At 40.0% G+C, this 26,956-nt stretch overlaps 1 protein-coding gene across 3 annotated transcripts in view; it reads right to left on the bottom strand.

Moving 5' to 3' along the window:
- APC10 (anaphase-promoting complex subunit 10) overlaps positions 1–25,114 on the bottom strand; it is a 63,974-nt gene extending 38,860 nt beyond the window's left edge. The window contains exon 1 of one of the 3 annotated variants that reach the window (XM_070094317.1): positions 24,965–25,114. The gene's annotated coding sequence lies outside the window, so the exon portion shown is untranslated. Of the gene's footprint in view, positions 1–24,952 lie in introns of all 3 variants that reach the window. The other 2 variants (XM_070094318.1, XM_070094319.1) reach the window with 2 other exon arrangements.
- Positions 25,115–26,956: the final 1,842 nt, after the last annotated feature.

The raw sequence follows: 26,956 nt of genomic DNA, 5'->3' as shown, positions 1-26,956 counted from the left end.
CCTCAACTGGTATACTACTCCTCTCAGGGTTAGCCTCAAACCCTTCAAAATCCCTTTTGTCTACACATTCTGGCCACAGTTTCTTCCAAGCAGAGTTCAAGGTTCTCTTAGTCACTCCCTCCCAAGCCTTACCTATAAGGTTTACACAACTGAGGATATTAAAGTGATCCTTCCAAAACTCTTTTAGAGTCAATCCAGTGTCTGTGGTCACTTCAAAGCACTTTTGAAACAGAGCTTTTGTGTACAGTTTCTTGAAGTTGGAAATGACCTGCTGGTCCATGGGCTGCAGGAGAGGAGTGGTATTAGGAGGCAAAAACTTCACCTTAATGAAGCTCATGTCCCCATAAAGTCGCTCTGCCACGTCTGTAGGATGACCAGGGGCATTGTCTAACACCAGGAGGCACTTAAGGTCTAATTTCTTTTCAGTTAGGTAATCTTTCACATTGGGGGCAAATGCATGGTGTAACCAGTTATAGAAAAATTCCCTAGTGACCCATGCCTTACTGTTTGCCCTCCACAGCACACACAAATTATCCTTGAGGACATTCTTTTGCCTGAACGCTCTGGGAGTTTCAGAGTGATACACTAATAAAGGCTTAACTTTGCAATCACCACTAGCATTGGCACACATCAACAAAGTAAGCCTGTCTTTCATAGGCTTATGTCCTGGGAGTGCCTTTTCCTCCTGAGTAATGTAGGTCCTGCTTGGCATTTTCTTCCAGAACAGGCCTGTTTCATCACAATTAAACACTTGTTCAGGTTCCAGTCCTTCAGTTTCTATGTACTCCTTGAATTCATGCACATATTTTTCAGCCGCTTTGTGGTCCGAACTGGCAGCCTCACCATGCCGTATCACACTATGGATGCCACTACGCTTCTTAAATCTCTCAAACCAACCTTTGCTGGCCTTAAATTCACTCACATCATCACTAGTTGCAGGCATTTTTTTAATTAAATCGTCATGCAACTTCCTAGCCTTTTCACATATGATCGCTTGAGAGACGCTATCTCCTGCTAGCTGTTTTTCATTTATCCACACCAATAACAGTCTCTCAACATCTTCCATCACTTGCGATCTTTGTTTCGAAAACACAGTTAAACCTTTGGAAACAACAGCTTCCTTGATTGCCGTTTTCTTGCCCACAATAGAAGCGATGGTTGATTTTGGTTTCTTGTACAACCTGACCAGGTCGGTGATACGTACTCCACTTTCATACTTATCAATGATCTCTTTCTTAATTTCAATGGGTATTCTTACCCTTTGAGGTGAAGGGTTGGCACTAGAAGCTTTCTTGGGGCCCATGGTCACTTATTTTCCACAAACAGCACCGAAAACACTGTAATAATACGAAATATTCCGAGTGTATGCTTGAATGTTACCGCGGAGGCTAGCTGGTAAACAATGGGACGGGCGGCACATGTGAGGCTGGCTGAGGGCGCAGATTGGACGCGTCTCGGACGAAGTTCGCTGAGCGGGTTTTTGTCCACTATGCGGGGCAAAATTTTAGCGAACAAAGCGTTCGCTATGCGGACTGTTCGCTATGCAAGGCGTTCGCTATGCAGGGGTCCACTGTATATATAAGGCTAAAGAGGTCTTTGTGGCATTTATGGATTTGGAAAAGGCGTATGACAGGGTGGATAGGGGGGCAATGTGGCAGATGTTGCAAGTGTATGGTGTAGGAGGTAGGTTACTGAAAGCAGTGAAGAGTTTTTACGAGGATAGTGAGGCTCAAGTTAGAGTATGTAGGAAAGAGGGAAATTTTTTCCCAGTAAAAGTAGGCCTTAGACAAGGATGTGTGATGTCACCGTGGTTGTTTAATATATTTATAGATGGGGTTGTAAGAGAAGTAAATGCGAGGGTCTTGGCAAGAGGCGTGGAGTTAAAAGATAAAGAATCACACACAAAGTGGGAGTTGTCACAGCTGCTCTTTGCTGATGACACTGTGCTCTTGGGAGATTCTGAAGAGAAGCTGCAGAGATTGGTGGATGAATTTGGTAGGGTGTGCAAAAGAAGAAAATTAAAGGTGAATACAGGAAAGAGTAAGGTTATGAGGATAACAAAAAGATTAGATGATGAAAGATTGAATATCAGATTGGAGGGAGAGAGTATGGAGGAGCTGAACGTATTCAGATATTTGGGAGTGGACGTGTCAGCGGATGGGTCTATGAAAGATGAGGTGAATCATAGAATTGATGAGGGAAAAAGAGTGAGTGGTGCACTTAGGAGTCTGTGGAGACAAAGAACTTTGTCCTTGGAGGCAAAGAGGGGAATGTATGAGAGTATAGTTTTACCAACACTCTTATATGGGTGTGAAGCGTGGGTGATGAATGTTGCAGCGAGGAGAAGGCTGGAGGCAGTGGAGATGTCATGTCTGAGGGCAATGTGTGGTGTGAATATAATGCAGAGAATTCATAGTTTGGAAGTTAGGAGGAGGTGCGGGATTACCAAAACTGTTGTCCAGAGGGCTGAGGAAGGGTTGTTGAGGTGGTTCGGACATGTAGAGAGAATGGAGCGAAACAGAATGACTTCAAGAGTGTATCAGTCTGTAGTGGAAGGAAGGCGGGGTAGGGGTCGGCCTAGGAAGGGTTGGAGGGAGGGGGTAAAGGAGGTTTTGTGTGCGAGGGGCTTGGACTTCCAGCAGGCATGCGTGAGCGTGTTTGATAGGAGTGAATGGAGACAAATGGTTTTTAATACTTGACGTGCTGTTGGAGTGTGAGCAAAGTAACATTTATGAAGGGATTCAGGGAAACCGGCAGGCCGGACTTGAGTCCTGGAGATGGGAAGTACAGTGCCTGCACTCTGAAGGAGGGGTGTTAATGTTGCAGTTTAAAAACTGTAGTGTAAAGCACCCTTCTGGCAAGACAGTGATGGAGTGAATGATGGTGAAAGTTTTTCTTTTTCGGGCCACCCTGCCTTGGTGGGAATCGGCCAGTGTGATAATAAATAATAAATAAATAAATATATATAAATATATATATATATATATATATATATATATATATATATATATATATATATATATATATATATATATATATATGCCGGGAGCAATGGGCTAGTAACCCCTTCTCCTGTATACAATTACTAAAAAAGAGAAGAAGAAAAACTTTATAAAACTGGGTTGCTTAAATGTGCGTGGATGTAGTGCGGATGACAAGAAACAGATGATTGCTGATGTTATGAATGAAAAGAAGTTGGATGTCCTGGCCCTAAGCGAAACAAAGCTGAAGGGGGTAGGAGAGTTTCAGTGGGGGGAAATAAATGGGATTAAATCTGGAGTATCTGAGAGAGTTAGAGCAAAGGAAGGGGTAGCAGTAATGTTAAATGATCAGTTATGGAAGGAGAAAAGAGAATATGAATGTGTAAATTCAAGAATTATGTGGATTAAAGTAAAGGTTGGATGCGAGAAGTGGGTCATAATAAGCGTGTATGCACCTGGAGAAGAGAGGAATGCAGAGGAGAGAGAGAGATTTTGGGAGATGTTAAGTGAATGTATAGGAGCCTTTGAACCAAGTGAGAGAGTAATTGTGGTAGGGGACTTGAATGCTAAAGTAGGAGAAACTTTTAGAGAGGGTGTGGTAGGTAAGTTTGGGGTGCCAGGTGTAAATGATAATGGGAGCCCTTTGATTGAACTTTGTATAGAAAGGGGTTTAGTTATAGGTAATACATATTTTAAGAAAAAGAGGATAAATAAGTATACACGATATGATGTAGGGCGAAATGACAGTAGTTTGTTGGATTATGTATTGGTAGATAAAAGACTGTTGAGTAGACTTCAGGATGTACATGTTTATAGAGGGGCCACAGATATATCAGATCACTTTCTAGTTGTAGCTATACTGAGAGTAAAAGGTAGATGGGATACAAGGAGAATAGAAGCATCAGGGAAGAGAGAGGTGAAGGTTTATAAACTAAAAGAGGAGGCAGTTAGGGTAAGATATAAACAGCTATTGGAGGATAGATGGGCTAATGAGAGCATAGGCAATGGGGTCGAAGAGGTATGGGGTAGGTTTAAAAATGTAGTGTTAGAGTGTTCAGCAGAAGTTTGTGGTTACAGGAAAGTGGGTGCAGGAGGGAAGAGGAGCGATTGGTGGAATGATGATGTAAAGAGAGTAGTAAGGGAGAAAAAGTTAGCATATGAGAAGTTTTTACAAAGTAGAAGTGATGCAAGGAGGGAAGAGTATATGGAGAAAAAGAGAGAAGTTAAGAGAGTGGTGAAGCAATGTAAAAAGAGAGCAAATGAGAGAGTGGGTGAGATGTTATCAACAAATTTTGTTGAAAATAAGAAAAAGTTTTGGAGTGAGATTAACAAGTTAAGAAAGCCTAGAGAACAAATGGATTTGTCAGTTAAAAATAGGAGAGGAGAGTTATTAAATGGAGAGTTAGAGGTATTGGGAAGATGGAAGGAATATTTTGAGGAATTGTTAAATGTTGATGAAGATAGGGAAGCTGTGATTTCGTGTATAGGGCAAGGAGGAATAACATCTTGTAGGAGTGAGGAAGAGCCAGTTGTGAGTGTGGGGGAAGTTCGTGAGGCAGTAGGTAAAATGAAAGGGGGTAAGGCAGCCGGGATTGATGGGATAAAGATAGAAATGTTAAAAGCAGGTGGGGATATAGTTTTGGAGTGGTTGGTGCAATTATTTAATAAATGTATGGAAGAGGGTAAGGTACCTAGGGATTGGCAGAGAGCATGCATAGTTCCTTTGTATAAAGGCAAAGGGGATAAAAGAGAGTGCAAAAATTATAGGGGGATAAGTCTGTTGAGTGTACCTGGTAAAGTGTATGGTAGAGTTATAATTGAAAGAATTAAGAGTAAGACGGAGAATAGGATAGCAGATGAACAAGGAGGCTTTAGGAAAGGTAGGGGGTGTGTGGACCAGGTGTTTACAGTGAAACATATAAGTGAACAGTATTTAGATAAGGCTAAAGAGGTCTTTGTGGCATTTATGGATTTGGAAAAGGCGTATGACAGGGTGGATAGGGGGGCAATGTGGCAGATGTTGCAAGTGTATGGTGTAGGAGGTAGGTTACTGAAAGCAGTGAAGAGTTTTTACGAGGATAGTGAGGCTCAAGTTAGAGTATGTAGGAAAGAGGGAAATTTTTTCCCAGTAAAAGTAGGCCTTAGACAAGGATGTGTGATGTCACCGTGGTTGTTTAATATATTTATAGATGGGGTTGTAAGAGAAGTAAATGCGAGGGTTTTGGCAAGAGGCGTGGAGTTAAAAGATAAAGAATCACACACAAAGTGGGAGTTGTCACAGCTGCTCTTTGCTGATGACACTGTGCTCTTGGGAGATTCTGAAGAGAAGTTGCAGAGATTGGTGGATGAATTTGGTAGGGTGTGCAAAAGAAGAAAATTAAAGGTGAATACAGGAAAGAGTAAGGTTATGAGGATAACAAAAAGATTAGGTGATGAAAGATTGAATATCAGATTGGAGGGAGAGAGTATGGAGGAGGTGAACGTATTCAGATATTTGGGAGTGGACGTGTCAGCGGATGGGTCTATGAAAGATGAGGTGAATCATAGAATTGATGAGGGAAAAAGAGTGAGTGGTGCACTTAGGAGTCTGTGGAAACAAAGAACTTTGTCCTTGGAGGCAAAGAGGGGAATGTATGAGAGTATAGTTTTACCAACGCTCTTATATGGGTGTGAAGCGTGGGTGATGAATGTTGCAGCGAGGAGAAGGCTGGAGGCAGTGGAGATGTCATGTCTGAGGGCAATGTGTGGTGTGAATATAATGCAGAGAATTCGTAGTTTGGAACTTAGGAGGAGGTGCGGGATTACCAAAACTGTTGTCCAGAGGGCTGAGGAAGGGTTGTTGAGGTGGTTCGGACATGTAGAGAGAATGGAGCGAAACAGAATGACTTCAAGAGTGTATCAGTCTGTAGTGGAAGGAAGGCGGGGTAGGGGTCGGCCTAGGAAGGGTTGGAGGGAGGGGGTAAAGGAGGTTTTGTGTGCGAGGGGCTTGGACTTCCAGCAGGCATGCGTGAGCGTGTTTGATAGGAGTGAATGGAGACAAATGGTTTTTAATACTTGACGTGCTGTTGGAGTGTGAGCAAAGTAACATTTATGAAGGGATTCAGGGAAACCGGCAGGCCGGACTTGAGTCCTGGAGATGGGAAGTACAGTGCCTGCACTCTGAAGGAGGGGTGTTAATGTTGCAGTTTAAAAACTGTAGTGTAAAGCACCCTTCTGGCAAGACAGTGATGGAGTGAATGATGGTGAAAGTTTTTCTTTTTCGGGCCACCCTGCCTTGGTGGGAATCGGCCGGTGTGATAATAAAAAAAAAAAAATATATATATATGTGTGTGTGTGTGTCACCGTGGTTGTTTAATATATTTATAGATGGGGTTGTAAGAGAAGTAAATGCGAGGGTCTTGGCAAGAGGCGTGGAGTTAAAAGATAAAGAATCACACACAAAGTGGGAGTTGTCACAGCTGCTCTTTGCTGATGACACTGTGCTCTTGGGAGATTATGAAGAGAAGTTGCAGAGATTGGTGGATGAATTTGGTAGGGTGTGCAAAAGAAGAAAATTAAAGGTGAATACAGGAAAGAGTAAGGTTATGAGGATAACAAAAAGATTAGGTGATGAAAGATTGAATATCAGATTGGAGGGAGAGAGTATGGAGGAGCTGAACGTATTCAGATATTTGGGAGTGGACGTGTCAGCAGATGGGTCTATGAAAGATGAGGTGAATCATAGAATTGATGAGGGAAAAAGAGTGAGTGGTGCACTTAGGAGTCTGTGGAGACAAAGAACTTTGTCCTTGGAGGCAAAGAGGGGAATGTACGAGAGTATAGTTTTACCAACGCTCTTATATGGGTGTGAAGCATGGGTGATGAATGTTGCAGCGAGGAGAAGGCTGGAGGCAGTGGAGATGTCATGTCTGAGGGCAATGTGTGGTGTGAATATAATGCAGAGAATTCGTAGTTTGGAAGTTAGGAGGAGGTGCGGGATTACCAAAACTGTTGTCCACAGGGCTGAGGAAGGGTTGTTGAGGTGGTTCGGACATGTAGAGAGAATGGAGCGAAACAGAATGACTTCAAGAGTGTATCAGTCTGTAGTGGAAGGAAGGCGGGGTAGGGGTCGGCCTAGGAAAGGTTGGAGGGAGGGGTAAAGGAGGTTTTGTGTGCGAGGGGCTTGGACTTCCAGCAGGCATGCGTGAGCGTGTTTGACAGGAGTGAATGGAGACAAATGGTTTTTAATACTTGATGTGCTGTTGGAGTGTGAGCAAAGTAACATTTATGAAGGGATTCAGGGAAACCGGCAGGCCGGACTTGAGTCCTGGAGATGGGAAGTACAGTGCCTGCACTCTGAAGGAGGGGTGTTAATGTTGCAGTTTAAAAACTGTAGTGTAAAGCACCCTTCTGGCAAGACAGTGATGGAGTGAATGATGGTGAAAGTTTTTCTTTTTCAGGCCACCCTGCCTTGGTGGGAATCGGCCAGGGTGATAATAATAATAATAATAATAATAATAATAATAATATATATATATATATATATATATATATATATATATATATATATATATATATACAGGAAGGCCCCGCTTTACGGCGTTTCAGTTTAAAAACTGTAGTGTAAAGCACCCTTCTGGCAAGACAGTGATGGAGTGAATGATGGTGAAAGTTTTTCTTTTTCAGGCCACCCTGCCTTGGTGGGAATCGGCCAGGGTGATAATAATAATAATAATAATAATAATAATAATATATATATATATATATATATATATATATATATATATATATATATATATATATATATATATACAGGAAGGCCCCGCTTTACGGCGTTTCACTTTACGGCGTTCCGCTAATACGGTCATTTCAAATTATGACCAAAACTCGCTATACGGCTCCCCCCACCTGACTTTCTAATACGGTCACCGCGCCCCACCCTGTTTGTTTACATTCTTCGTGAGCTCAGTAAGCACTAAGTCTCTCCATTTTGTCCGGAAACTCCAAAATTTCAAATGTTTTTAAAAGTTATTTCATATTTTATATATACTCTGATAATTATACTTATGTATACCTGTACTTAAATAAACTTACATACTGTGCTGGCATGCAGGTACACATTAAAATCAGTAAGAGTGTCTTATGTCTCCAGACGTCATATTAGTAATGATTATAATAATCGAGTCTCATTTAAATGTAGTATATTACGTTAAATACACATTTTCATTAATCCATCTATGATATTTTTTCAAAATTATATAATAAACACGATACATAACATAAAAAGATGATAAATACACCCCACAATAGAATAAATAAACATAAATATGAGATGTGGTAGCAGACGACTTGCACAAGTGACGCCATATTAGAAATGATAATAATAATAATAATCACCGAGTCTCATTAAATGTTGTATATTACGTTAATATACACATTTTCATTAATCCATCCATTATATTTTTTTCAAAATTATATAATAAACACGATACATAACATAAAAAGATGATAAATACACCCCACAATAGAATAAATAAACATAAATATGAGATGTGGTAGCCAGATAACTTGTACAAGTGATGCCAAGAATAACATTTTCTCTAATCTAACATAAGAGAAAATGTGTTACTGGGGGTAACTGTAGAAAATTATTCCTTTCGTATGTATGTAAGTAAGTTTATTCAGGTATACACAAATACAGTTACATAGATTATCATACATAACAACATATGTGTAGAGAACCTAGGATAACCCAAAAAAGTCAGAGTGACTTATTTCCATTGCCTTCACTCAGAGCATCATTTCTTCTCAAAATGATGTTACATGAGAATGGGAGTGTTCTTCTTTATTTATTCTACCGTATCAATGTAGAGACAACCTGTTCACAATGTAACTTGTACACAAACCAGACGTGTACACTTTGTTTACAAAACTTACCTTCGCCTGGTTTGTTTACATAACTCTGCGCCTGTACTCTCTCATGCACTCATTCTTTCTCTCTCATTTATTCGTTTTATCTCATTTACTTACTCCTGACCCTACATTAACACTACAAATATTTTAAGGTAAGTAATGAGTGAACTGTATATACATTTTATCGCTCTGGGATGCTTAAATATCATAGAATTGTATGTGTGGGTGGGGTGGCCTGGTATGGTAGCCTGGCTGACTACCATACATACCACACTTGATTTCTTACAATAAATACTACTTGTCTCACCCTAGATTAAGACTATAAATATTTTAAGGTAAGTAATGAGTGCACTATGTGTGTATTGTACTTTTTTATTGTTTTTTGATGCCTGGTTCTATTGCTAACTTAATATATGTTAGTGTAAACTTGTTATCTAGTGTTTGTATGCATTTGTAAGTGGAAAAAAAGGGTGTTCCACTTTACGGCGGTTTCCGCTTTACGGCGGTAGCCTGGAACCTAACCAGCTGTATAAGTGGGGCCCTCCTGTATATATATATATATATATGTATATATATGTGTATATATATGTATATATATATATATATATATATATGTATATATATATATATATATATATATACATAGAATCACTGGGCATGTTCCTAGAAGTGCTGCAACCTGTGGAAATCTTTGAAACACAGTGTCATGCCCAGTGGTGTTTTATGCTCCTCACACATAAAATGAGTGTGTCTGCATTGTTGTGGGCATTTTTTTTTTTGTATGTGCACAGACAAAACACCTCTTCTGAGCCTTTTATCTTGGAAGCAGTAGCAGGCAGTTTTGTTAGGAAGTGATCACCAGGCTTCAGATGAGAAAATAGTTGTTGATAATTTGGTGGGCGGTTTTCTATTGTAGGTGTTGTTACTTGGTACTTGAATGTTATTTGTCTGATGATAAACAAAATTTGCCATATGGTGGTTTGTTTCTGGTCCTCATCTTATACATATTATAAGCACTGAGCATGGAAATGTCCAGAATATGGAAAATGAGTTTTATGTACCACTTATAACTCTTGCGAACACAATCAGCAAACCCAATCTGCATGTCACATTTGTCCACTGAACACATATTGAGGGTGTAGTCAATCACAGCTGCAGGTTTTAGAATGGGTTCATTGCTCTCTCTATGCTGCCTGCCAGTGTCTCCCATTTCGTTAGGGTGAACTGATGACAACAGTGTGACATCTTGTTTGTCATGCCACCGAAATGCCATGATATCATTGGCAGCAAACACCTGCACCTGACCTCTATGAGTGCCAGCATCAAACCTAGGCATATGCTTGCGATTTGCACACACTGTACCGCACACATCTGTCACGCTCAGTTCCAAAAATCAGTAAGGGGCTTGTGTACCAGATATCAGTATATAATATATGCCCCTTACCAAGATATGGTTCCATCATTGTTCTAACCACATCACCAGAGATGCCCAATAACTTCCTTTTATCTTGCAATGTATTACTTCCTGTGTACACAATAATATCCAATACAAGACCACTGTAGCAGTCACAAAGCACAAACAACTTTATACCAAAGCGTTTTCTCTTGCTTGGTATATACTGCTTGAATAACAGTCTACCTTTGAACAGAATCAAAGACTCATCAATAAAAAGCTTCCTGAAGGGATAAAATTACATAGAGTAGACCGTTATTTAGCACGGTAGTTACGTTTCTAAAAATGCCCTGTTAGGTAAAATCGTGCTAAATGAACTGAAGAGCTTATGGGAAAAATAGGGTTACATTCCTAGGAGCCCCCCAAAAAGCCAAACAACTTTTTTTTTTAGACACACAGATCTTACAAAAAATAAAAGTGAACATGTAATTGTAGCTCATTGTCGTGATATATTACTGCTTAAGACTACAAATGCAATAGAAATAATAGTATTTCTTACCTTAAATTGTGGGTAATGTTGTGTGTGGATAATTGTGGAGAGAGTGGACATGGATGGTGTGGCACTAACTGGGCTGAGGTGGATGGCTGTTGGTTGTCGACAGAAGTGGATGGTAGAGGTTCTGGTACTGAAGTCAATGGTTGTATTGGAGTGTACATAAATTCTGTAATGGTTCTCTGGGCTGTTTTACCCTGCAATATATTATACAGCTGACGGTAAGGCGCCATCAGCTGGTTTAGACCCCGTTTCAAAGCACTGCTTCTAGATTTGTCAGGGTCCTCTTCAGTGAAAAAGTCTGCTAGTTTAGCAGCAGCATGGAACTGCTGACATAGCTGCTGCAATGTTAACTGTTTTTCTTCAGATTCTTCTTCTTATTCTTCTGTTATGTCCCTCCTTTGTATCTGCGTCGAGCTCTGCTAACATTTCCTCTGGACTCCTGTCTTCATCATCATCATCTTCTAAGAGTTCATTCACATCATCTTCATTCATATCTTCAAAACCATCACCTGGTAATCTCCTTGCCAGCTTTACAATTTCCTGAACCTGACTCTCAAGCAAGGGGAAACCAGTGAAAGAATTAACCACAGAAGGCCATAACATTCCCCAGCCTGTATTTAACCCTTTGACTGTTTTGGTCGTATACATACGTCTCGCAAGCCACCGTGTTTGATGTATATATACTCATAAATTCTAGTGGCTTCAAATCAAGCAGGAGAAAGCTGGTAGGCCCACAAGTGAGAGAATGGGTCTGTGTGGTCAGTGTGCACCATATAAAAAAAATCCTGGAGCATGCAGTGCATAATGAGAAAAAAAAAACTCTGACCGTTTTTTTTAATTAAAATGCCGACTTTGTGGTTTATTTTCGTATAGTATTTATAGTTGTATTCTCGTTTTCTTGGTCTAATTTGATAGAATGGAAAACATATTATAGAAATTGAGGTGATTTTGAATGGTTGTACTATAAAAAGAACCTGGAAATGGAGCTCAAAGTAAGGGAAATGTTTGATTTTTGCCGATGTTCAAAAGTAAACAAATGATGTCATCGTCCAATAAATGTCCAAGTAGCCATTCTAGTATGCAGTCATGAATGGGTTGACATTATTTGTACAATTATTACAGTATTGCAGTAGTCTGCAAAACAGTAAATCTTCTATTTTTTGTTTGAATAAAAATTCAAGAGAGAAAGCAAGAATAATATCAGAGGGGCCTGGAGACATGACTGATGAACAAAGAAAATGTTATTTTAGAGCCAGGAATGTCTACATTGTTCATTCTGGACCTTATTTTGAAATTGTCATGTTTTTTAATTTTCGTGAAATTGGCCAAATTGCAAATTTCTGACCACGTTACTGGGTAATTGAAATCGGTAAATGGGCAGTTTCTTGTAGTCAATCGATAGAAAAAATGGAGTCCTAAAGAAATAGCTATGAGTTTGGTCGACTGGAACAATGGAATTAGCCGAAAGCAGAGCTCAAAGTGGGCGAAATTGCCGATTTGTAAATATCGCCGAGGTCACTAACTTCACAAGAGCGTAATTCCATCAGTTTTCCATCAAATTTCGTTTTTTTTGGTGTCATTACAATCAGGAAAAGATTCTCTATCATTTCATAAGAAAAAATTTTTTTTTTTTTTGGAAATTTTGCAACATCAGGAGACACCTCAGGATTGGGGGTTGCGACAGTCAAGGGGTTAAACCTTTTCTTGTCACTTTCAGCAACACCTGCATGCTTACTGGGTGCCATGACTGCTTGGCAGAGTTAAGAAGTGGCAATGAAAATAAGAAACTATATATGTACTGCTAGGTTCCCGAGTATCTTCGTCCTGCACGAGTATGAACTGAACCGGCGGCTGGGAGTGTGGTGGGGGTGGGTGTGGGTGACAGGGGGATGGCAGTAGCCCTCCCCCATTGACTCAATGGTATAACCCACTGCAGGTGACTGGGTGACAGTGCACTCAAAATTTTTTCCCCTCCCACGAATCATGTTAAATTGATCATACGACATGTTACATAAAAATATGTCGCAATTCTTCAATCATGCTATACTCAAATCATGCCAAATAAACTCGTGCTAAATGATGGTCTACCGTATTGAATTTCTATTTCAGATACACAAACACATTCCTAATTTCATATAACCTGTCGTTTCTGTCAGGCCTGGTTCTGTCTGAGAAGTGTAGCATATGTAATAGTAGCACAAATTGATTCACTCCTATTATATCACTAAAACCTGGGGTTGCAATCAGGCGGTCTGTTGACCAGTATGATTTGACACTGTGCTTATACACATGTGGCATAAGCATTATTGTGGCAAATAAAAGATACATCTCAGCCACAGTTGTCTCCTTTCACTGGTGTAGGCGTGATTTTGGTGAAAGTTTTGTATTTGCCATGGTGTAATCGAAGTATCTGCTGCTTTCCCTGACAATAATTTCTATCAGGGGTTCGTCAAAGAATACAGTGGACCCCCGCATAACGATGGCATCACATAGCGATTATTTCGCATACCGCTTACTTTAATTGCAAAAATTTTGCCTCGCATACCGCTTAAAAACCAGCTTACCGATTTTCGTCCGAGACGCTTCCAATGTGCGGCCTGAGCCACGCTCACATGTTCCGCCAGTGGCATTGTTTACCAGCCAGCCTCCGCAATAACATCCAAGCATACAATCGGAATATTTCGTATTATTACAGTGTTTTCGGTGCTGTTTCTGGAAAATAAGTGACCATGGGCCCCAAGAAAGCTTCTAGTGCCAACCCTGTGGTAAAAAGGGTGAGAATTAGTATGGAAATTAAGAAAGATTTTGAAGGGTTTGGGGCTAACCCTGAGATGCCTATGCCAGTTGTGGAATCCATTGTGCCTACTTCAAAAATTAAGGAAATGTGTGCACAGTGGGTTGAACTGCAAACCTTTATGGATGAAAATCACCCTGACACAGCTGTTGCAAGCCGTGCTGGTGACTATTTCAATGACAATGTTGTGGCCCATTTTAGACAAATCGTAAAGGAACGGGAGGTACAGAGCTCTATGGACAGATTTGTTGTGCGACAGAGGTCCAGTGACTCTCAAGCTGGTCCTAGTGGCATTAAAAGAAGAAGGGAAGTAACCCCGGAAAAGGACTTGCTACCTCAAGTCCTAATGGAAGGGGATTCCCCTTCTAAACAGTAAGAAGATAATGCTCTCCCCTCCTCCCATCCCATCAATCATCACCAGATCTTCAATAAAAGTAAGTGTCATGTAAGTGTGCATGCCTTTTTCAGTTTGTGTGTATTAAAATTAACATTTCATGTGGTAAAAAAAATTTTTTTTCATACTTTTGGGTGTCTTGCACGGATTAATTTTATTTCCATTATTTCTTATGGGGAAAATTCATTCACATAACGATTATTTCGCATAACGATTACCCCTCTTGCACGGATTAAAATCGTTAACCGGGGGTCCACTGTACCTCAAAACATTCTACTTCAGTGGCATTGTTCCCAAATGTACAAGATGGCCGTATTCCACTTTGACTTTCATCAAACTGATGGGGACTGGGAACAAAATTGTCAGCTTCCTGCAAATCCTAGGTGCGGTCTGCTGGTGGGTACTGGATATTGACAGATGGTTGTGGTTTTTCTTCTTTTTCTTAATAGTTCTTGTTCTTCTTTTATTTCCTATATTCTCCATGGGGAAGTGGAAAAGAATCTTTCCTCTGTAAGCCATGCATGTCGTATGAGGCAACCAAAATGCCAGAAGCAATGGGTTAGAAACCCCTTCTCCTGTAGAAAATACTAAAAAAGAGAATAAAAACTTTATCTATATGAATAAATATATATATGTATTTTTTTTTTTAACAAGTCGGCCATCTCCCACCGAGGCAGGGTGACCCAAAAAAGAAAGAAAATCCCAAAAAAGAAAATACTTTCATCATCATTCAACACTTTCACCTCACTCACACATTATCACTGTTTTTGCAGAGGTGCTCAGAATACAACAGTTTAGAAGCATATACATATAAAGATACACAACATATCCCTCCAAACTGCCAATATCCCAAACCCCTCCTTTAAAGTGCAGGCATTGTACTTCCCATTTCCAGAACTCAAGTCCGACTATATGAAAATAACCGGTTTCCCTGAATCCCTTCACTAAATATTACCCTGCTCACACTCCAACAGATCGTCAGGTCCCAAGTACCACTCGTCTCCATTCACTCCTATCTAACACGCTCATGCACGCTTGCTGGAAGTCCAAGCCCCTCGCCTACAAAACCTCCTTTACCCCCTCTCTCCAACCCTTTCGAGGATGACCCCTACCTCACCTTCCTTCCCCTATAGATTTATATGCTTTCCATGTCATTCTACTTCGATCCATTCTCTCTAAATGACCAAACCACCTCAACAACCCCTCTTCTGCCCTCTGACTAATACTTTTATTTACTCCACACCTTTTCCTAATTTCCACACTCCGAATTTTCTGCATAATATTTACACCACACATTGCCCTTAGACAGGACATCTCCACTGCCTCCAACCGTCTCCTCACTGCTGCATTTACCATCCAAGCTTCACACCCATATAAGAGTGTTGGTACTACTATACGTTCATACATTCCCTTTTTTGCCTCCAGAGATAACATTTTTTGACTCCACATATACCTCAATGCACCACTCACCTTTTTTCCCCCATCAATTCTATGATTAACCTCATCCTTCATAAATCCATCTGCCGACACTTCAACTCCCAAATATTTGAAAACATTCACTTCTTCCATACTCCTCCCCAATTTGATATCCAATTTTTCTTTATCTAAATCATTTGATACCCTCATCACCTTACTCTTTTCAATGTTCACTTTCAACTTTCTACCTTTACACACATTCCCAAACTCATCCACTAACCTTTGCAATTTTTCTTTAGAATCTCCCATAAGCACAACATCATCAGCAAAAAGTAACTGTGTCAATTCCCATTTTGAATTTGATTCCCCAAAATTTAATCCCACCCCTCTCCCGAACACCCTAGCATTTACTTCTTTTACAACCCCATCTATAAATATATTAAACAACCATGGTGACATTACACATCCCTGTCTAAGACCTACTTTTACCGGGAAGTAGTCTCCCTCTCTTCTACACACCCTAACCTGAGCCTCACTATCCTCATAAAAACTCTTCACAGCATTTAGTAACTTACCACCTATTCCATATACTTGCAACATCTGCCACATTGCTCCTCTATCCACTCTATCATATGCCTTTTCTAAATCCATAAATGCAAAAAAAGCTTCCCTACCTTTATCTAAATACTGTTCACGTATATGCTTCAATGTAAACACTTGATCTACACATCCCCTACCCACTCTGAAACCTCCTTGCTCATCCGCAATCCTACATTCTGTCTTACCTCTAATTCTTTTAATTATAACCCTACCGTACACTTTTCCTGGTATACTCAGTAAATTTATTCCTCTATAATTTTTACAATCTCTTTTGTCCCCTTTCCCTTTATATAAAGGGACTATACATGCTCTCCGCCAATCCCTAGGTACCTTCCCCTCTTTCATACATTTATTAAACAAAAGTACCAACCACTCCAACACTATATCCCCCCCTGCTTTTAACATTTCTGTCATGATCCCATCAGTTCCAGCTGCTTTACCCCCTTTCATTCTATGTAATGCCTCACGTACCTCCCCCACACTTACATTCTGCTCTTCTTCACTCCTAAAAGATGGTATACCTCCCTGACCAGTGCATGAAATTACCGCCTCCCTTTCTTCCTCAACACTAAAAAGTTCCTCAAAATATTCTCACCATCTACCTAATACCTCCCTCTCCCCATCTACTAACTCCCCTACTCTGTTTTTAACTGACAAATCCATACTTTCCCTAGGCTTTCTTAACTTGTTTAACTCAATCCAAAATTTTTTCTTATTTTCATTAAAATTTCTTGACAGTGCCTCTCCCACTCTATCATCTGCTCTCCTTTTGCACTCTCTCACCACTCTCTTCACCTTTCTTTTACTTTCCATATACTCTGCTCTTCTTATAACACTTCTGCTTTGTAAAAACCTCTCATAAGCTAACTTTTTCTCTTTCATCACACCCTTTACTTCATCATTCCACCACTCACTCCTCTTTCCTCCTGCCCTCACCCTCCTATAACCACAATCTTCTGCCCCACATTCTAATACTGCATTTTTAAAACTATTCCAACCCTCTTCAACCCCCCCACTACTCATCTTTGCACTAGCCCACCTTTTTGCCAATAGTCACTTATATCTCACCTGAACTTCCTCCTCCCTTAGTTTATACACTTTCACCTTCCTCTTACTTGTTGTTGCCACCTTCCTCTTTTCCCATCTACCTCTTACTCTAACTGTGTGTATATATATATATATATATATATATATATATATATATATATATATATATATATATATATATATATATATATATATATATATATATATATATATATATATATATATATATATATATATATATATATATATATATATAAATATATATATATATATATTATATATATATATATATATATATATATATATATATATATATATATATATATATATATATATTACATATTATATATATATATATATATATATATATATATATATATATATATATATATATATATATATATATATATATATATATATATATATATATATATATTATATATAATATATATTATTATTATTATTATTATTCTTATTATCACACTGGCCGATTCCCACCAAGGCAGGGTGGCCCGAAAAAGAAAAACTTTCACCATCATTCACTCCATCACTGTCTTGCCAGAAGGGTGCTTTACACTACAGTTTTTAAACTGCAACATTAACACCCCTCCTTCAGAGTGCAGGCACTGTACTTCCCATCTCCAGGACTCAAGTCCAGCCTGCCGGTTTCCCTGAACCCCTTCATAAATGTTACTTTGCTCACACTCCAACAGCACGTCAAGTATTAAAAACCATTCGTCTCCATTCACTCCTATCAAACACGCTCACGCACGCCTGCTGGAAGTCCAAGCCCCTCGCACACAAAACCTCCTTTACCCCCTCCCTCCAACCTTTCCTAGGCCGACCCCTACCCCGCATTCCTTCCACTACAGACTGATACACTCTTGAAGTCATTCTGTTTCGCTCCATTCTCTCTACATGTCCGAACCATCTCAACAACCCTTCCTCAGCCCTCTGGACAACAGTTTTGGTAATCCCGCACCTCCTCCTAACTTCCAAACTACGAATTCTCTGCATTATATTCACACCACACATTGCCCTCAGACATGACATCTCCACTGCCTCCAGCCTTCTCACTGCAACATTCATCACCCATGCTTCACACCCATATAAGAGCGTTGGTAAAACTATACATGTACTCTCATACATTCCCCGCTTTGCCTCCAAGGACAAAGTTCTTTGTCTCCACAGACTCCTAAGTGCACCACTAACCCTTTTCCCCTCATCAATTCTATGATTCACCTCATCCTTCACACACCCATCCGCTGACACGTCCACTTCCAAATATCTGAATACATTCACCTCCTCCATACTCTCTCCCTCCAATCTGATATCCAATCTTTCATCACCTAATCTTTTTGTTATCCTCATAACCTTACTCTTTCCTGTATTCACTTTTAATTTTCTTCTTTTGCACACCCTACCAAATTCCTCCACCAATCTCTGCAACTTCTCTTCAGAATCTCCCAAGAGCACACACACACACACACACATATATATATATATATTATATATATATATATATATATATATATATATATATATATATATATATATATATATATATATATATATATATATATATATATATATATATATATATAGAGAGAGAGAGAGAGAGAGAGAGAGAGAGAGATAGATAGATAGATATATATTTATTTATTATTTTTTATTATCACACCGGCCGATTCCCACCAAGGCAGGGTGGCCCGAAAAAGAAAAACTTTCACCATCATTCACTCCATCACTGTCTTGCCAGAAGGGTGCTTTACACTACAGTTTTTAAACTGCAACATTAACACCCCTCCTTCAGAGTGCAGGCACTGTACTTCCCATCTCCAGGACTCAAGTCCGGCCTGCCGGTTTCCCTGAATCCCTTCATAAATGTTACTTTGCTCACACTCCAACAGCACGTCAAGTATTAAAAACCATTTGTCTCCATTCACTCCTATCAAACACGCTCACGCATGCCTGCTGGAAGTCCAAGCCCCTCGCACACAAAACCTCCTTTACCCCCTCCCTCCAACCCTTCCTAGGCCGACCCCTACCCCGCCTTCCTTCCACTACAGACTGATACACTCTTGAAGTCATTCTGTTTCGCTCCATTCTCTCTACATGTCCGAACCACCTCAACAACCCTTCCTCAGCCCTCTGGACAACAGTTTTGGTAATCCCGCACCTCCTCCTAACTTCCAAACTACGAATTCTCTGCATTATATTCACACCACACATTGCCCTCAGACATGACATCTCCACTGCCTCCAGCCTTCTCCTCGCTGCAACATTCATCACCCACGCTTCACACCCATATAAGAGCGTTGGTAAAACTATACTCTCATACATTCCCCTCTTTGCCTCCAAGGACAAAGTTCTTTGTCTCCACAGACTCCTAAGTGCACCACTCACTCTTTTTCCCTCATCAATTCTATGATTCACCTCATCTTTCATAGACCCATCCGCTGACACGTCCACTCCCAAATATCTGAATACGTTCACCTCCTCCATACTCTCTCCCTCCAATCTGATATTCAATCTTTCATCACCTAATCTTTTTGTTATCCTCATAACCTTACTCTTTCCTGTATTCACCTTTAATTTTCTTCTTTTGCACACCCTACCAAATTCATCCACCAATCTCTGCAACTTCTCTTCAGAATCTCCCAAGAGCACAGTGTCATCAGCAAAGAGCAGCTGTGACAACTCCCACTTTGTGTGTGATTCTTTATCTTTTAACTCCACGCCTCTTGCCAAGACCCTCGCATTTACTTCTCTTACAACCCCATCTATAAATATATTAAACAACCACGGTGACATCACACATCCTTGTCTAAGGCCTACTTTTACTGGGAAAAAATTTCCCTCTTTCCTACATACTCTAACTTGAGCCTCACTATCCTCGTAAAAACTCTTCACTGCTTTCAGTAACCTACCTCCTACACCATACACTTGCAACATCTGCCACATTGCCCCCCTATCCACCCTGTCATACGCCTTTTCCAAATCCATAAATGCCACAAAGACCTCTTTAGCCTTATCTAAATACTGTTCACTTATATGTTTCACTGTAAACACCTGGTCCACACACCCCCTACCTTTCCTAAAGCCTCCTTGTTCATCTGCTATCCTATTCTCCGTCTTACTCTTAATTCTTTCAATTATAACTCTACCATACACTTTACCAGGTACACTCAACAGACTTATCCCCCTATAATTTTTGCACTCTCTTTTATCCCCTTTGCCTTTATACAAAGGAACTATGCATGCTCTCTGCCAATCCCTAGGTACCTTACCCTCTTCCATACATTTATTAAATAATTGCACCAACCACTCCAAAACTATATCCCCACCTGCTTTTAACATTTCTATCTTTATCCCATCAATCCCGGCTGCCTTACCCCCTTTCATTTTACCTACTGCCTCACGAACTTCCCCCACACTCACAACTGGCTCTTCCTCACTCCTACAAGATGTTATTCCTCCTTGCCCTATACACGAAATCACAGCTTCCCTATCTTCATCAACATTTAACAATTCCTCAAAATATTCCTTCCATCTTCCCAATACCTCTAACTCTCCATTTAATAACTCTCCTCTCCTATTTTTAACTGACAAATCAATTTGTTCTCTAGGCTTTCTTAACTTGTTAATCTCACTCCAAAACTTTTTCTTATTTTCAACAAAATTTGTTGATAACATCTCACCCACTCTCTCATTTGCTCTCTTTTTACATTGCTTCACCACTCTCTTAACCTCTCTCTTTTTCTCCATATACTCTTCCCTCCTTGCATCACTTCTACTTTGTAAAAACTTCTCATATGCTAACTTTTTCTCCCTTACTACTCTCTTTACATCATCATTCCACCAATCGCTCCTCTTCCCTCCTGCACCCACTTTCCTGTAACCACAAACTTCTGCTGAACACTCTAACACTACATTTTTAAACCTACCCCATACCTCTTCGACCCCATTGCCTATGCTCTCATTAGCCCATCTATCCTCCAATAGCTGTTTATATCTTACCCTAACTGCCTCCTCTTTTAGTTTATAAACCTTCACCTCTCTCTTCCCTGATGCTTCTATTCTCCTTGTATCCCATCTACCTTTTACTCTCAGTGTAGCTACAACTAGAAAGTGATCTGATATATCTGTGGCCCCTCTATAAACATGTACATCCTGAAGTCTACTCAACAGTCTTTTATCTACCAATACATAATCCAACAAACTACTGTCATTTCGCCCTACATCATATCGTGTATACTTATTTATCCTCTTTTTCTTAAAATATGTATTACCTATAACTAAACCCCTTTCTATACAAAGTTCAATCAAAGGGCTCCCATTATCATTTACACCTGGCACCCCAAACTTACCTACCACACCCTCTCTAAAAGTTTCTCCTACTTTAGCATTCAAGTCCCCTACCACAATTACTCTCTCACTTGGTTCAAAGGCTCCTATACATTCACTTAACATCTCCCAAAATCTCTCTCTCTCCTCTGCATTCCTCTCTTCTCCAGGTGCATACACGCTTATTATGACCCACTTCTCGCATCCAACCTTTACTTTAATCCACATAATTCTTGAATTTACACATTCATATTCTCTTTTCTCCTTCCATAACTGATCATTTAACATTACTGCTACCCCTTCCTTTGCTCTAACTCTCTCAGATACTCCAGATTTAATCCCATTTATTTCCCCCCACTGAAACTCTCCTACCCCCTTCAGCTTTGTTTCGCTTAGGGCCAGGACATCCAACTTCTTTTCATTCATAACATCAGCAATCATCTGTTTCTTGTCATCCGCACTACATCCACGCACATTTAAGCAACCCAGTTTTATAAAGTTTTTCTTCTTCTCTTTTTTAGTAATTGTATACAGGAGAAGGGGTTACTAGCCCATTGCTCCCGGCATTTTAGTCGCCTCATACGACACGCATGGCTTACGGAGGAAAGATTCTTTTCCACTTCCCCATGGACAATAGAAGAAATAAAAAAGAACAAGAGCTATTTAGAAAAAGGAGAAAAACCTAGATGTATGTATATATATATATATGCATGTGCGTGTCTGTGAAGTGTGACCAAAGTGTAAGTAGGAGTAGCAAGATATCCCTGTTATCTTAGCGTGTTTATGAGACAGAAAAAGAAACCAGCAATCCTACCATCATGCAAAACAGTTACAGGTTTTTGTTTCACAGTCATCTGGCAGGACGGTAGTACTTCCCTGGGTGGTTGCTGTCTACCAACCTACTACCTCTAGATATATATACAGTGGACCCCCGCATAACGATGGCATCACATAGCGATTTTTCCGCATACCGATTACTTTTATCGCAAAATTTTTGCCGCGCATACCGATTAAAAACCCGCTTACCGATTTTCGTCCGAGACGCGTCCAATGTGCCCTCAGCCAGCCTCACATGTGCCGGCCGTCCCATTGTTTACCAGCCAGCCTCCGCGGTAACATCCAAGCATACACTCGGAATATTTCGTATTATTACAGTGTTTTCGGTGCTGTTTCTGGAAAATAAGTGACCATGGGCCCCAAGAAAGCTTCTAGTGCCAACCCTGTGGTAAAAAGGGTGAGAATTAGTATGGAAATTAAGAAAGATTTTGAAGGGTTTGGGGCTAACCCTGAGAAGCCTATGCCAGTTGTGGAATCCATTGTGCCTACTTCAAAGATTAAGGAAATGTGTGCACAGTGGGTTGAACTGCAAACCTTTATAGATGAAAATCACCCTGACACAGCTGTTGCAAGCCGTGCTGGTGACTATTTCAATGACAATGTTGTGGCCCATTTTAGACAAATCGTAAAGGAACGGGAGGTACAGAGCTCTATGGACAGATTTGTTGTGCGACAGAGGTCCAGTGACTCTCAAGCTGGTCCTAGTGGCATTAAAAGAAGAAGGGAAGTAACCCCGGAAAAGGACTTGCTACCTCAAGTCGTAATTGAAGGGGATTCCCCTTCTAAACAGTAAGAAGATAATGCTCTCCCCTCCTCCCATCCCATCAATCATCACCAGATCTTCAATAAAAGTAAGTGTCATTTAATTGTGCATGCCTTTTTCAGTTTGTGTGTATTAAAATTAACATTTCATGTGGTAAAAAAAAATTTTTTTCATACTTTTGGGCGTCTTGCACGGATTAATTTGATTTCCATTATTTCTTATGGGGAAAATTCATTCGCATAACGATTATTTCGCATAACGATGAGCCCTCTTGCACGGATTAAAATCGTTAACCGGGGGTCCACTGTATATATATATATATATATATAGAGATATATATATATATATATATATATATATATATATATATATATATATATATATATATATATATATATATATATATATATACATGTACGTGATAGGGGCTTCTTGCAGTTCTTGATAAACACGGAGTTCCATGAGTCTGGGCCTGGGGCAGAGTGCATGGGCATGTCATTTATCGCCTTTTCAGTCATTTGGGGTTAGGATAATATGAGATAGGTGTGTGTCTACTAAATTCTGTCTCTCTCTCATAAAAAATTAATTTAGGTCTTTGACTCTCAGTCTGGTTAGTGGCTTGCTAAAAACTGAGTCATATTGGGACTTGAGTAGCTCAATCATTTCCTTGCTGTCATCTGTGTAGGACCCATCCTATTTAAGTAGGGGCCCAATACTGGATGTTGTTCTAGACTTTGATTTGGCATAAGAAAAGAAATACTTTCGATTTCTTTCAAAATTACATTCAACTAAGTGTCTATACCTGGAGTTTACCTGGAGAGAGTTCCGGGGGTCAACGCCCCCGTGGCCCGGTCTGTGACCAGGCCTCCTGGTGGATCAGAGCCTGATCAACCAGGCTGTTGCTGCTGGCTGCACGCAAACCAACGAGCCACAGCCCGGCTGATCCGGAACTGACTTTAGGTGCTTGTCCAGTGCCAGCTTGAAGACTGCCAGGGGTCTGTTGGTAATCCCCCTTATGTGTGCTGGGAGGCAGTTGAACAGTCTCGGGCCCCTGACACTTATTGTATGGTCTCTTAACGTGCTAGTACAAAATTACTCATATTGTTATTGCCATATTAGTTAAGTCTTAAGTTTGCCCAAAAGGTTCTGCATATAAAAGGGCTTTCGGCATGTACACCCAAATGTCATTTCCTTTGTACAAACACTGTAGCATGCTGAAATAAATTATTATTATTATTATTATTATTATTATTATTATTAGTGACCCGGTGGCCTGGTGGCTAAAGCTCCCGCTTCACACACGGAGGGCCCGGGTTCGATTCTCGGCGGGTGGAAACATTTCGACACGTTTCCTTACACCTGTTGTCCTGTTCACCTAGCAGCAAATAGGTACCTGGGTGTTAGTCGTCTGGTGTGGGTCGCATCCTGGGGGATAAGATTAAGGACCCCAATGGAAATAAGTTAGACAGTCCTTGATGATGCACTGACTTTCTTGGGTTATCCTGAGTGGCTAACCCTCCGGGGTTAAAAATCCGAACGAAATCTCATCTTATCTTATCTTATCTGTCACCTTTCACCTCCTGCCCCTGTTCACCTAGCCGTAAGTAGAGTACCTGGGTGTTAGTTGACTGGTGTGGGTGGCATCCTGGGGGACAAGATTAATGGACCACAATGGAAATAAGAAGCATTGACTTTTTTGAGTTATCCTGGGTGGCTAACCCGGAGGGTTAACCTACATTTAAAGAACAAAATGGGACAAATACCTTGACTGGAACAACACATAAATAACCCGCACATAAGATTATGAGACTTACAACGTTTCAGTCCGACTTTGACCATTAACTAGTCACTCACCAACACACAACGGTAGAATAACATTTCTTTGCCTGTACAACTGTGTAAAAAAAAAAAAAAAAGAAAAAAAAAACTTACACCATTACTTACACCATTAACTAAAGGACAGCACATAACTTGTTGGGGGGTTATAAGGGCACTGTCAACGTGGGCCGTAACCGTACCAAGCACTGCATCCCGATTTATTCATTTATTTATTTATTTAATGTCTTTGCAAACAGTACATTGAGATTGTGTATATATAATAGTGGGTTGCATTACAAAGAGAGCCTCTATTATGCCTAAGCATTATGGGCCAACTTAACATTATTGGCTTACATTCTACTTAATACTAAGGAGTAGTATATCATAGTTGTACAGTAGGAAAGTAATTATTTCATAGTTGTACAGTAGAATATTAATTATAAATGAATCAAAATTTGTATAATACAAAGATATATTTATATTCTAAAATGCTTTTGTGAAAAACAATGATTCAATTATATTCCTGTTAACAATGGATAAAAGGTTCAATGTGATTGTTTCAGTTATGATGTGGGAGTACATAAGTGAGTAAATGTGTACTGAGTATTTAGCATTTAGTCTAGGGTGATTAAGTGGCTTTTGAGAAAAATCTTAAATTGATTTTCAGACTGGATTACTTTAATATCTTCTGGTAATGAATTCCATATTTTGGGACCCTTTATGTGCATAGAGTTTTTACACAGTGTGATATGGACACGAGGTATATCAAAAAGAGATCTGTGTCTTGTGTTGTGGTCATGTGTCCTGTTTAGGTTGGTGAGGAAAAGTTTGAGTGGGGGGTTTATATTTGCGTGTATTGTTCTGTGTATGTAGTAGGTACATGAATAAGTATGGATGTTCTTTATGGTGAATGCATATTGTCCGAAGTTGGTAGATGAAATGGGAACAGGAGTTCCCTTTGCAAGTAGAGACGGGATCAAAACCTGCCCTGTGAGGCCAATAAGATCAGGTGGACAACTTTCCTAAGTCACAGAAGTGCAGGACACATATAGCCCTCACCTGACTTCAGTAACTGGCTTCCCACTAAAACGGTGTGGCCCGGTGGCCCGGTGGCCCGCTTCACACACGGAGAGCTCGGGTTCGATTCCCGGCGGGTGGAAACATTTCGACGTGTTTCCTTACACCTGTTGTCCTGTTCACCTAGCAGCAAATAGGTACTTGGGTGTTAGTCGACTGGTGTGGGTCGCATCCTGGGGGACAAGATTGCGGACCCCAATGGAAATAAGTTAGACAGTCATCGATGACGCACTGACTTTCTTGGGTTATCCTGGGTGGTTAACCCTCCGGGGTTAAAAATCCAAAGAAAATCTTATCTTATCTTAAATATCCGTAGAGCGGAAAATGGAGTTAATGAATAATAGTAGGCCCAAAAGAAAGCCACCATTATGCAATGGATTTCGGACAACTAATCATAAAACTAAAATGGTAATTAAGAACTTGACAAAGACTTAAGTAGGACTTCTTGTGCAATTAAGTACAATTATAAGTACAATAAGAATGCCAGCTAATGACCTATGGTCAATTACCAATGAACTGTGTATTATTTATACTGGTTTAATGATCTTCAGTTTTGTAGACTGAACAGAGATGGTAAGATAAGATTTTGTTAGGATTTTTAACCCCAGAGGGTTAGCCAACCAGGATAACCCAAGAAAGTCAGTGTGTCATCGAGGACTGTCTGTCTTATTTCCACTGGGGTCGTTAGATTAGATTTTGCCACCGAAGTGGCTAGTTTATTGTGCACCCCATATCCATCCTGTGGACGGTAGCGCGAGAGCATATGGATACACAAAAGGCCTAGGAACTAGGCCCCAAAGGGTTAACAGGAATACATGTGGATTTATATCTACATATCTATAGTTCACTTATCTGTTACAAGCAAATTTAGGAAATTTGCTTAGTATATCTGGTATCTTATTTTCATTAATAAGATATCTTGACATGCCACATAGGTTATTATACTGTCTGTCTCTGTATTCCTCAATAAGTGGACAATTAAGCACATAGTGTTCAAGAGAGTGACCATATGCCTGATCACATAATTTACATTTAGTTTGA

This window comes from Cherax quadricarinatus, chromosome 45, assembly GCF_038502225.1.
Source record: "Cherax quadricarinatus isolate ZL_2023a chromosome 45, ASM3850222v1, whole genome shotgun sequence".
Classification (NCBI taxonomy): Eukaryota; Metazoa; Arthropoda; class Malacostraca; order Decapoda; family Parastacidae; genus Cherax; species Cherax quadricarinatus.
Note: the sequence above shows the minus strand (reverse complement) of the source record. Positions and strands in the feature narration are given on the sequence as shown.